The sequence below is a fragment of the Dryobates pubescens genome, chromosome 18 (assembly GCF_014839835.1).
Source record: "Dryobates pubescens isolate bDryPub1 chromosome 18, bDryPub1.pri, whole genome shotgun sequence".
NCBI lineage: Eukaryota > Metazoa > Chordata > Aves > Piciformes > Picidae > Dryobates > Dryobates pubescens.
In genome coordinates, this window is record NC_071629.1 from 15,637,468 (window position 1) to 15,649,476 (window position 12,009).

Below are 12,009 nucleotides of genomic sequence, written 5' to 3' on the forward strand. Positions count from 1 at the left end.
GAGGAGATGCTAAGCTGATCACTCTGGGACTGGGACTGAGCCCCACACGCTTGCAGATGCTCGGTGCGGGACCTGAGCAGGACAGAGGAATGCTGTGTCCTGGTCGGGAAGGGCAGAGGAATGTCTCACCACGCATCTCGGATTTCCTCGGGAAGCGGCAGGAGAGGCGGAGCTGGGTCTCCCCAGTCACCTCCTCTGATCCTGCCTTGGAGGAGGCAAGGAGTGCACCAAGCAATTAACCTCTTTCTGCTAACAAGCCTGAAGGTAATGGGGCAGACACAAGAGGCCTGTCCCACATCCGCCTGCAGTGGAAGACTTGTGAGATTGGAAAGATCTCAGTGACACCTCCACAGTTTGGTTAAGTAGAGCAAGTTTGATGTCAGGGAATGATGGTAAAGCTCTGCTGAGCTACCATCAGTTACCCAAAGCTGGGGAATTTAGATGGAAACACAACAAATTAGAACATGCTGTTCTTCATTAGGGATGTTCCTAACAAGATGTGGAGGTCTGGAAACCTCTCACTCATATGGCTAACTGGGGGAGGGGGTTAGGAAATGAAGATTCAACTCAAAAAGAAGGTCCAAGAGAAACTGGGAAAGTGAAAGCTGGCTCCAAGGTTTCCTGAACTCAGAATTAAGCATCTCCCCATGACATTTCTTTGGCAGCATAAGCACTCACATGTGGAGAATGGTGTGGTTGGAAGGGATCTCTGAAGATCATTCAGTCCAACCCCCCTGCTAAAGCAGCAGCACCCACAGCAGCTTGCCCAGGATCACAAGGGCCACCTGGGTTTGGAAGCTCTCCAGAGAAGGAGACTCCACAAACTCTCTGGGCAGCCTGCTGCAGGGTTCCAGCACTTGCATACCAAAGAATTTTCTTCATTTCAGGTGGAACCTCCTGGGTTCCAGTTTGTGCCCATTGCCCCTTGTCCTGTTGCCAGGCAGCACTGAGAATAGTTTGGCTTCACCCTCAACCAGCAGAGCCCAAACCAGAATTCTTACCTGAAAGAAGCTGTGCCTGGATCTGCAGAGCCCAGAGGCAAAGGTTATGTTGGAGCTGAAGGTGAGACAGTCCACTTGTGCTTTTATAAGCGGTTACCAAGCACCCTCTATTGCCCCGTGCTGCCAAGGTGTCATCTGTTCTGCCTTACCTTTGGGAGGCGATGCTCACAGGCAGGGTGGAGGAGGCAGGGGTGGTCTCATGGCGAGTTCTTCCTCAATTTCAACCAAAAAAAGAGAAGAGAAAGAGGGAGGCTCTTACTCTGTTGGGGACCGACGGCAGCTCCGAGCGACCAGAACGATGCAGGCTGTGCAGCTCACAGCTGAAATGCCACCGTGGGGAGCAGGGCCAGGGCTCTGGGGCTAATTTTAGCCCCTTCAGGAGGTTTTATCTTACCACTTCCATTCTTGGAAAGTTCCTCCTGGGTAAATATAGAGAGGGGCAGTGAGGCGGGGGGAGGCTAGGACAGGTGCTGGAAGCTGCTTGACCCATCTGAGCAGACTCAAAGTCTTTGCTTCACCCTTTCCTAGCAGAAATCAGAAGGTAAGAGGCGATTTGAATCTTCTACCAGGCCAGCAGCTTCCTAGCCTCTGTGTTCTTTTGGCTGCTGTCAATCACCTATGTGGATTGATAGAATCACACAGAATGGTTTGGATTGGAAAGGACTTTAAAGATCATCTAGTTCCAAACCCCCTGCCATGCTCAGGGACATCTCCCACTAGACCAGGTTGCTCAAAGCTTCATCCAGCCTCGTCTTAAACACTTCAAGGGATGAGGTGTCCACAGCCTTTCTGGGCAACCTGTTCTAGTGACTCACCACCCCCAGAGTAAAGATCATCTTCCTAATGTCCAATCTAAATCTCCCCTGCTCTAGTGTCAAACCATGGCCCCTCTTAACCCCTCTCCCTGCTGCCTTTCCCTCTTCCAAAGCAACACAAATGACCAAGGAGGTGGTGGAGTCACCATTACTGGATGTGTTTAAGAAGAGACTGGATGGGCTGCTTGGTGCCATGGTTTAGTTGATTAGATGGTGTTGGGTGATAGGTTGGACTTATCTCAAAGGTCTTTTCCAACCTGGTTAATTCTATTCTATCGGTAACATCCAAAGTTGTTTATTAAACACAAGGAGAAAAGGGGCCAAAGATGGTCTATTTCTCACCTGAGCTGCTCCTCAGGGCTTCTCTCCCAAAACAAAGCACTGCTTGGGCTTCAGGAAATGAAGCAGTAAGCCTCTCAAGGGTGAACACAGCAGCACTGGGGCTGCCTTATCAAAAGCTGTCAGCTGGGAAGTGGAATGCTATTTTATCCAGCTCCCTTCAAACCTCTCCCAAACCCTTTGGCTCGGAGCAGGAGTGGCCTGACAGCATTATCAGCCATGCTAGATAACAAGAGGCGAACCCAATTACCCAGCAGCAAAATCTCCACTGCTCTAAGAAGTGAGATGAGGGGGCTCAGCCACACATTTATGATGCCCCCCCACTGCCACCACTGTACTCACTGTTTGTGGTCACACTGTGGAAAGCGGAGAGAGCAGGAAAACATTCAGCATGGAGAAGTTTGGGAGTTTGGGCTTCTTTGTAGCTTCACTCCCTCCACAGAATGGTTTGGGTTGGAAGGGACCTTAAAGATCCTCCAGTTCATGGGCAGGGGCTCCTTCCTCTAGACCAGGTTGCTCAAGATCCTATCCAAGCCGGCCCTGAACACCTCCAGGGTGGTGGCATCCTCCCTGCACAACCTGTTCCAGTGTCTTACCACCCTCAGTGTGAAGAATTCACTCAAAAATAGGTTGTTACTTCAAAAAAAGTGATTCCTATGAAGGAAATTGTGGAGTAGGAGAAACATGGATAACCATGAGAATACAAGTAGGGAGTCCAGGGTTTGTTCAACATCAAGAAGCTACAACTTGATCAGGCGTTGGAACAGGCTGCTCAAGGAGGTGGTGGAGTCACCATCCCTGGAGGTGTGGAAGAAACGAGGGGGAGTGGCACTTTGGGACATGGTTTAATGGCCATGGTGGTGTTGAGTTGAAGGTTGGATTGGGTGATCTTGGAGGTCTCTTCCAGCTGAAACAATGCTATGAAATGTGGATAAACATAGGAGCCTGAGTGGGGAGTTCAGGGTTTGTTGAGCATTGAAAAGCTGCAATGACAGCAGAGCTGCTGTGGTCATAAAAGCCCAGCCTGGCTGGAAACCCTGTCAGCAGAGGCAGAAGCAAAAGCAGCAATTAACAAGACAAGAGATTTATAAGGAGCAAAGGAGGGAACAGACAGCAACAGGAGTACACCTTAGAGCACGTGAAAGGAGGAAGCTGCACAGGAACCTGCAGATGAAAGGAAAAACCTTTGAGTGGAAAATTGGATGCTAAACTGCATCTTTTTTGTTGTTGTTGCTGTTGAGTTGTTACCTGAGAAATCTGAGAGACAAGAGCAGCTCTTGGGTGAGGAGCAGATTAAACTGAATACTAATGAAGCAAAACACCCAACGCGCTCACTGGTAAATCCTGCTGCCACCCTCAGCTGCAAGGACACGAACTGACTTGTGCTTGTCCTGCTCCCTCAACAGCCAAAGAAACGCCTTCAGTGCCATCCTGTGCCAGCAGCTCAAGCAGCAGCTGGAGATAAAGCCCCACAGGGAGCCCAAGGAAAGGTGACTGATGGGTCTGACCAATTGTCATAGAATGGTTTGAGTTGAAAAGGACCTTGAAGATCTAGTTCCACCCCCCTGCCATGGGCAGGGACACCTCCCACTAGACCAGGCTGCTCGAGGCCCTGTCCAACCTGACCTTGAACACCTCTGGGGAGGGGACATTCACAACCTCCCTTGGCAACCTGTTCCAGTGTCTGACCACCCTCACTCTAAAGAATTTTTTCCTAATCTTCAGTCTCGGTCTCCCCTCTTCCAGCTCAGAGCCACTGCCTCTAGTCCTGTCACTACAAGCCCTTGTAAAAAGTCCCTCCCCAGCTCTCCTATAGCCCCCTTCAGGTACTGGAAGGCTGCTCTGAGTTCTCCATGAAGCTGAACAGCCCCAATTCCCTCAGCCTGTCCTCACGTGGGAGGTGCTCCAACCCTTTCATCATCTTTGGGTAAGCTTCCCAAGACGTGGTCCACCAGGGAAAGCTGAGGAACTGGGAGAGGCCTCCACCTCCTGCCTGAGCCCAGAGCCAGTTGCCCCAGGCAAAGCAACTCCTTCATCAGCTCTCTGTTATTTGGGGGAGAATTAAAGGGCAGAAAGACACTGTCCAAGGCCAGGTTGGACAAGGCCTTAAGCAACCTGATCTAGTGGAAGGTGAGAGGACTGGAACTGGATGATCTCTGGAGTCCATTCCAAGCCAAAACATTCTATGATTGTGAGAGTGCCAGTCAAGAAGGTTTTTGGGGAAGGTAAATCCTGTCCAAGGGAGCTGCTTCCATTAAAGGGATTATTGTTCTTAAGGCAGCTGAAAGGAGGTAATGAGCTTGCTGATTTAAGGCTGCTAAGCGTCCTGGTTTAGAAGTTTACTGCGAAAGAGCAGCATATAAATCAGGGAGCAGGGATTAAGGAGTTACCACTGCTCCTCAGGGCTGGAAACAAAGAGTTACTGTGTGGCTGCTTCTGACTCCTGCTTCCGAGCTCTACAGAACAGCCAAGCCGCAGCAAAGCCTTGGACCCCCTGTCTGTGCTGACCAAAACATCTGCTCACAGCAGCCTTCTAGCTCTCCCAGCTGCCTATTTCCCTGGCCACTTTCTCAGCACCCAGCTTGGGGTGGGGGGCTCCAGCAGCAAAGTGATTCAGGTGAACCACGAGAGGGCAGGAACTTGTGCTCGCCATCCCTCACCTGCACTGCACAGGGCCCCTTCTTAGGTGCTTCCTAATTCCTGGGTGTGTTAACACACTAAATATGTACTGAGAAATGAAGGAGGAACCCAGGCACAGTTTCTTCTCCTCCACTTGCTGCATTTCCTTGAGGAATTTCATCACTGTCAGAGCCCCAGGTGTTTGATGGTATTCCTTCCCCCAACTGCCTTCCAGAAGCCCCTTTCCTTTTAGATCCAAGGACATGCAGGAGCCAGTGGCTGTGAAATGATGTGCGAAGATAGAATCATAGAATCATTTTGGTTGGAAAAGACCTATAAGACTGTCAAGACCAACTGTTAACCCACCACTGCCAGGTCATCACTAAACCATGTCTCTCAGCACCACATGTCCACAGCTTTGAAAGCCCTCCAGGGATGGGGACTCCACCACTGCCCTGGGCAGCCTGGGACAGGCTATGACAGCACTCAAGGGGAAAAACATTGGTCCTCTGGTCCAACCTAAAACTCCCCTGGCGCAGCTTGAGGCCACTTCTTCCTGTCCTATCGCTTGTTCCTTGAAAGAAGAGACTGACTTGGAGTCTGGAGCATCTCTGAGGAAAGGCTGAGAGCTCTGGGGCTGTTGAGCCTGAAGAAGAGCAGCCTGAGAGAGGGTCTGATAATGCTCAGCAAGAGCTAGAGGGTGGGAGGCAAAATGATGGGGCCAGACTCTTCTCAGTGGTGCCCAGTGACAGGACAAGGGGCAATGGGCACAAACTGGAACCCAGGGGATTCTGTGTGAACATGAGGAGAAGCTTCTTTGCTGTGAGGGTGCTGGAGCCCTGCAGCAGGCTGCCCAGAGGGGTTGTAGAGTCTCCTCCTCTGGAAGCTATCAAGACCTATCTGGATGAGTTCCTGTGTGATCTGCCCTCTGTGATCCTGCTTTGGCAGTAGGGGGTTGGACTCTCAAGATCTCCAGAAGTCCCTTCCATTCCATGATTGCTTGGTACATACCTCCAACAAATTTCATTGCTCATTATTTTTACTCAGCAGAAGTTATTTGCTGAGAGCTGCTGCTAACCCAAATTTTAGCAGTACTCCTAGCATGCCTCTGAATGGAAGCTGCCCCCTTGAAGCTCAAGTTGGCTTCCAGAGGGGAGTTTTAAATCACCCTCAGCAAAGATGCTGTCATACAGACAATGACTGTTCCCCAAACATGAATTACAGCTTTATCAACTCCAGCCCATGCTAATAATCCAATTAAAGATGAGCAGGGCTCCCTTAGGGAAATGAAGGACTTCACTGCCAACAGTAACAACACTTAAAATTAGCAAGAAGGGAGAAAAAAAGCTTTTGAAACATCCAGGGACTGAGAATACCCAAGTGTCAGGCATGTTTTTTGCCTTAATACATAGCAAATTACCCAACCAATGCCCACCTGCCTGCAGCCTCCTTTCTGGGACTCACTGAGCCACAAAGTCTCCCCTCAGCCTCCTTTTCTCCAGGCTGAACAATCCCAGTTCCCTCAGCTGCTCCTTACCAGACCTCTTCTCCAGACCTTTCACCAGCTTTGCTGCCCTTCTCTGCACTTGCTCTGGCCCCTCCATGTCCTTCTTAGAGTGAGGTGCCCAAAACTGAACCCAGTACTCAAGGTGTGAGCACAGGGAGACAATCTCTTGCCTGGGCCTGCTGGCGACACTACCTTCAGCCAGCTGTCAACCAGCACCCTCAGGTCCTTTTCCACTGGGCACTTTTCAGCCACTCTGTCCCATGCCTGAAGCATTGCATGGGGCTCTCATGACCCAAGGGCAGGGCCCAGCACATGGCCTTGTTGAACCTCAACAGAGACAGGGTAAGAAGACCTGGGTTTACCCCTTGTGCAGTCTTTCCACTCCCCAGCTGATGACAGAGTTCAGGGTTTAAGATTAAAAGCTGGGTGCTGAGCTGACCTGAATAAAACAGTTCCTGCATCTCCTGCTGACCCCTCTGTGTGTAGAATGATTTGGGCTGGAAAGGACATTAAGGTGCATTCAACAAGTCCCATTCCTGTCAATCAGCTCCCCCACCACCCACATAGAGCTTTAAAACTCTCTGAACACTTGTTTTAACATTAATTCCTAAATTTGCCTGCTCTGCTAAGCAGAGATGGAATCCATTTACATGAGCTCACCAATCCAAGGGGCACCCTGGAGCGTTTTGTAAAGCTCTATAAACATCCAATTAACTGGAATCACCTCATTTCTCTCTGCTTTGGGCATCTAGATTTAAGCCTAAGCTTTGGCTGGTACTGCATGGCTGTATTAAAGCACCAGCTCCAATCTTGGTTACGGACACCAGGCAAGTTTTGCACTTGGGAGACTCCTTCCTTCCTTGAGTGATCTCCCACCTTGTAGTCAAAAACACCCTCCCTGACTCACAATCCAAAAGAACTGGATAAAAGAGCAATTTTCAACAATGCTCTCAGGACACAGTCTGGTGATCCTCCACTCAAAGCTGCACGAACAAAAAAACCATCCCTTCACCTGGTAGCACAGGATGTCCATAATGGTCAGACTCACTTCCTTACAGGAGGTCAGGAGAAAGGCCTTGCTTGCTTCTCAGAGAGCTTTTGAAGTCAGCCTGGAGCCACCTGTAGAGAGACTTAACCATGGGTGAGCTTTGCAGGAGGAAAACTCTACAAAGTGTTTTGGTTTAATATACAAAGGAAAGAAAAAAAATCTAATTACCACAAAATTACCAGGCCAAGCAAGTGCCCAGAAGACACAAAGATCTAACACAGCTTCACCAGCATGAGTAGCTGGAGAGGGACAGCTGGATTGGAGAGCTGCAGAGGGACTTGCTACAAAGGCCTGGAGGGACAGGGCAAGGGGTGATGGCTTCAGACTGGAAGAAGCTGGATTGAGATTAGACACTAGGAGGAAATTCATCCCCATGAGGGTGGTGAGGCACTGGAACAGGTTGCCCAGGAAGCTGTGGAAGCTCCAAGTCTGTCAGTGTGCAAAGCCAGGTTGGCTGGGGCCCTGTGCAGCCTGATCTACTAGGAGGTGTCCCTGCCCACGGCATGGGGACCTGAACTAGATGATCTTCAAGGTCCCTTCGAACCCAAAGTGTTCTGTGATTAGGTTTGGTGTTTTCAAAGGCACTGAGCAGTCCCTCCAAAACCAGAGAGGCCAGGCAGTTTCTCTTCTGAGTAGGAAGTGAAAAGAGAAGGGAAGGCAGAAGGAGAAAAGGGAAGAGAAAGAAGGAGGAAAAAATTCAAATTAAGAAAAAAAAAGAAAAAGGAGGAAGTAGGAGGGAAAAAAAAAAAAAGAGAAGAAAGGATTAAAAAAAAAAGAGAGAGAGAGAAGGAAGCAAGAAAAAGTGGCATCACACTTTTCAGATAAGCTCCACTACTCAGGAGTCTTTAATTGACTTCACACTTCAAAGCGACTCCTGCTTTGTGTTCAAGCACCAGACAGACGAGTTGCTCACTTTAAAAAGGTATTTAATCTTTTTTTTGTTTTGGTAGGGAATAAAAATAAAACTGTGATACAAGTGAAACTGGATGGAACAAACACAGCCAGAGAAAAAGACGACACAGTGCTCCTCTAACCACGGGACAATTTCAAGCAGTGCGTTCACTAAATGCTGGAGGCGTCCACAGCCAGCGCAGCACATCCCACGAACACTCACAGCTTAACACCACCCTCCCTCAGGGCTGACACCACCACCTCCAGCCACTGACTGACACAAACAGCACCACACAGTCACCAGCCTCACCCCCTTTTGGGAAGATTCCTACACATGGTCAGTTTGTGGAGGGCAGGAGGAGGACAGGTGGGTGCTGGGGTCGTATGTGGCTGGATCCAGTGCTATGAATTATTCCAGTAGTATTCGACACAGACTCACACCCACAGAGAAACGACAGGAGCAGATGGAGGCCAGCAGGTAACCCACCCTGCTTCTGCATCGATTCTGGGCTCAGAGATGCCAAAAGGGCACAGTGCTGCACCTTGCAATACCCACCCTAGTTATACCAGCTGCAGCTGGCACCAACCTGGCCGCTTACAAAAGCATGGAAGTTAGCACCTGACTCAAAGCATTTCTCACCCAATTCATCAAGTGCTGTGGATTAATTACAACAAAACTACTACATTCAGAACAGATTCTTACCCCACTCCACACCAAGGCATGGGAAGTGCAAAAGGGACAGTGTGTAAACTCTATTAGGTCCACAAAAAGAATGACCCCAGTGGTGGAATGGGGAGAAGAGCAAACAGACACACCTGGAGTTCTTCTGGTCACTTGTGAATCTTCATCACTACACAGAGCCAAGAAATGATCCTTTTGGGGAGCAACCACCAGGCACTGACCTACCCAAAGACCAGCTTTACCAGACAGGGAACAGCAGGCTTGTCTGGCACAAGAGCCCTTGGAACTGCTACCCCCAGGTGCTACAGCTGGGTGAGGTCTAAGGGTGCTTCCTGAGCACCTGTGAGGGCTCAGCACCTCCAAACCTGATAGAAACAAGATACAGGGCACTTCAACGTGGAGATTTCCACCTTTAACCCAGGCAGAGATCCTGTGAAGCTCTACACACCTTCAGCTCCCAGCAAATCTGAGCAGGGCTTGAACAGCTCAGTGAAGGCAATTGAAGCAAATCAGCTACCTGCAAGCAACTCTCCTCCTCCATCCTAATCAGGGCAGTAAGTACCAGTGAGCACCTACCTGGCAGGTGGATTTTTCCCCAGAACACTTTAATGAAAGGCATTTACTAAGAGCAGGGAGTGAATGTGCAGCTCAGTGCATGATGCCCACAGGCTTTGACAGACTGTTTCTCCTTTCCCATCCAGGAGGGTCAACCAAGAACTCCACCTAGGGGCAAACCAATGATTCCCTTTTTGTCTGAACACAAACAGCACCGATTGGATTCGCTCTACCACAGGCAAGGACAGCAAAACAAAACACAATTGAAGAATCCAGCATTGGGAAGTTCACATTAAGACACTGGGAATGAGAAATAAAGTTCCACGAGCTCTCTCTTCTACTCCAAGGAGCAGATTTAACACAGAGTATTACAGGCACTTGCCCAGTGCATTTGTAGCAAGAGACACACTATGTAGAGGCATGAAAGCATGAGAGCAGAGAGTATCTTGGTAAAAGAGACAGGGAAGTTTTACACAAAGAGAGTCCACCCACAGCAAAAAAAATCCTTGCACCCTCCCAGCTGGAGGAAACCAAGTGGAAAGCAGCAAGTTGCATTGTTCCCTTTACAGCTCCAAATCAAACACAGTATTTGCAACTTCACAAGGCAGGGAAGGAATAAATAAGTTAGAGGAACTTTTCACCCCCACACAAAGATTCCTACAGAAGAGTTTTTTCCTTTACCACCTTTAGGGAACACATAATCCAGTCAGTAATAAGTGAGCACAGGCATCCTGTGAGGCTCTGGGAAGCTGATCCTGGCTCAGCAGAGACCTGAGGACATGCTGCAGCTCTCCACACAGCTTCTCAGTTTGGTCTTGAAACACCCAAGAGTTCCCAACAAATCCAAAAAAGCTTCCAGCTCATCAGTTTTCAAAGACATAATCACATGGAAAGCCAGGAACCTCTGGATTCCAGCTCTGTAAATGTAGAGCACCAGCAGGAATGACTTCTGGGACGCTGTAGACTTTGCAACACATTAAATCCAAGAGGTTTAAAAAGACAAGACCATTACCTTGGGGTTGGTTAGGATTGGGGTTTTTTTTTGGCTGGATTTTGCATTTCAAAGTATAAAATCATCCCTTGGTTTGTTGCTGAAGTCAAAAGCAGCAAGGCTACTACAAGCTTACTAAAGCTTTCAGTGCATGGAGTAATCTCTTCATGGTTACATGCACCTGCAGCAGTACTGCAGCCAGGAAGGATTCATGGAGGTGTCAGAGTCATGTTTTAGGGATAAGCAGAGATGCTTCTGCTTTGGTGCAGGTGGTCTGTGGTAACTCCAAAGGCAAGGTGTAAACATTTAGAGAAACCTCCTGTAAAATGCTTTAAAACAACAACTGACTTGACTACTAAAGGCTTTAGACATGCCAACAGTTAACATCTGCAGCAATTTTGCATCTCTCAATTTTCATTAGCAAAGGCATTAAAAGAAAAACAGAACAGCTAGAAAAACTGGTCCTAAAAGATGCCTGGTTTGGTCTCATTTAGCACTTATGGGCTCTCCAAGAAGCTGTCACACTATATCTAGAAAGAAAAGACAGGGTTGATCCATCAGTCCCAAGAAATAGGCTCCAAACTGCAGATGAAATTGAGCTTTGACACTATCAAGAGGCAAAGGGAAATAATTTCCCCAGCACTCTCCAATGGCAATCTCCAGCAGATCCCATCCCTGGGTACCTAGAGCAGGCTGATGTAGGCTTTAGGGTGCACTTAGGGTTCACAGAGGTGGCCAACTCAGACAGCTGGTGGACCATCCAACTTCATCTTAGCTTAGCAGGTGTCTGGTTAGGAGCAGAGAGATTCAACAGCAGATCTTCATTTGAGATCAAGAGAAGATGCACCCAGCAACATGCAGCATTCAAACTAAACCCTAAAGCTGCTGCATGAGGCAGTATTTTTGGGATGGACTCACAGGATAAATTTCAAACACCTTGTGCTTAAGCATTGAGGACTGCCTGTGCTGAGTTGTGAAACTTGTTGCAGTTCTCACTCCTGCCTTGAACACAACTACTTCACTCACTCTAAAGGCTGAAAAACCTGCAACACTAAACCCCAAGTTCCTCTGGGCCATTGTAGGCAGAGAGGATCTCTGTGTTCTCAGGCACTGCCCTTTGTGCCTTGGGTTTGTCAAGATGCTTATTAAAAGACATCATTTTCTTACCCAGAGTGAGGCACTCAGGGCAGTTTTGGGGCTTTTTCTTTTTTGCTTATCTTGACCCCTGAAACTAACCCTGTCATTTCAGCATGTGAACAACAGCTACTGCATTTTATGGTGCCCTAATGGACTGTTTCTGCTTCTTACTGTAGATCAGGATGGCTAACTTGGGCAAAAAACCAGAACACCACCTTGAAATCAACCTACACAAAGGGACTCTCACAGAGAAAACCTGGGTTTCAGGCCTAATGGCAGCACCTAATTTAAACAACAGGATCCAACAGCAAGCAATAAAGCATCTTGAATCAAGCTGCACAAAGGGAGTCTCACATCTCCAGGAGTGCTGTGGAACAACCTTCCTGGGCCATCACTTCCTTGGGGAGCCCTCAGTTCTTCACAA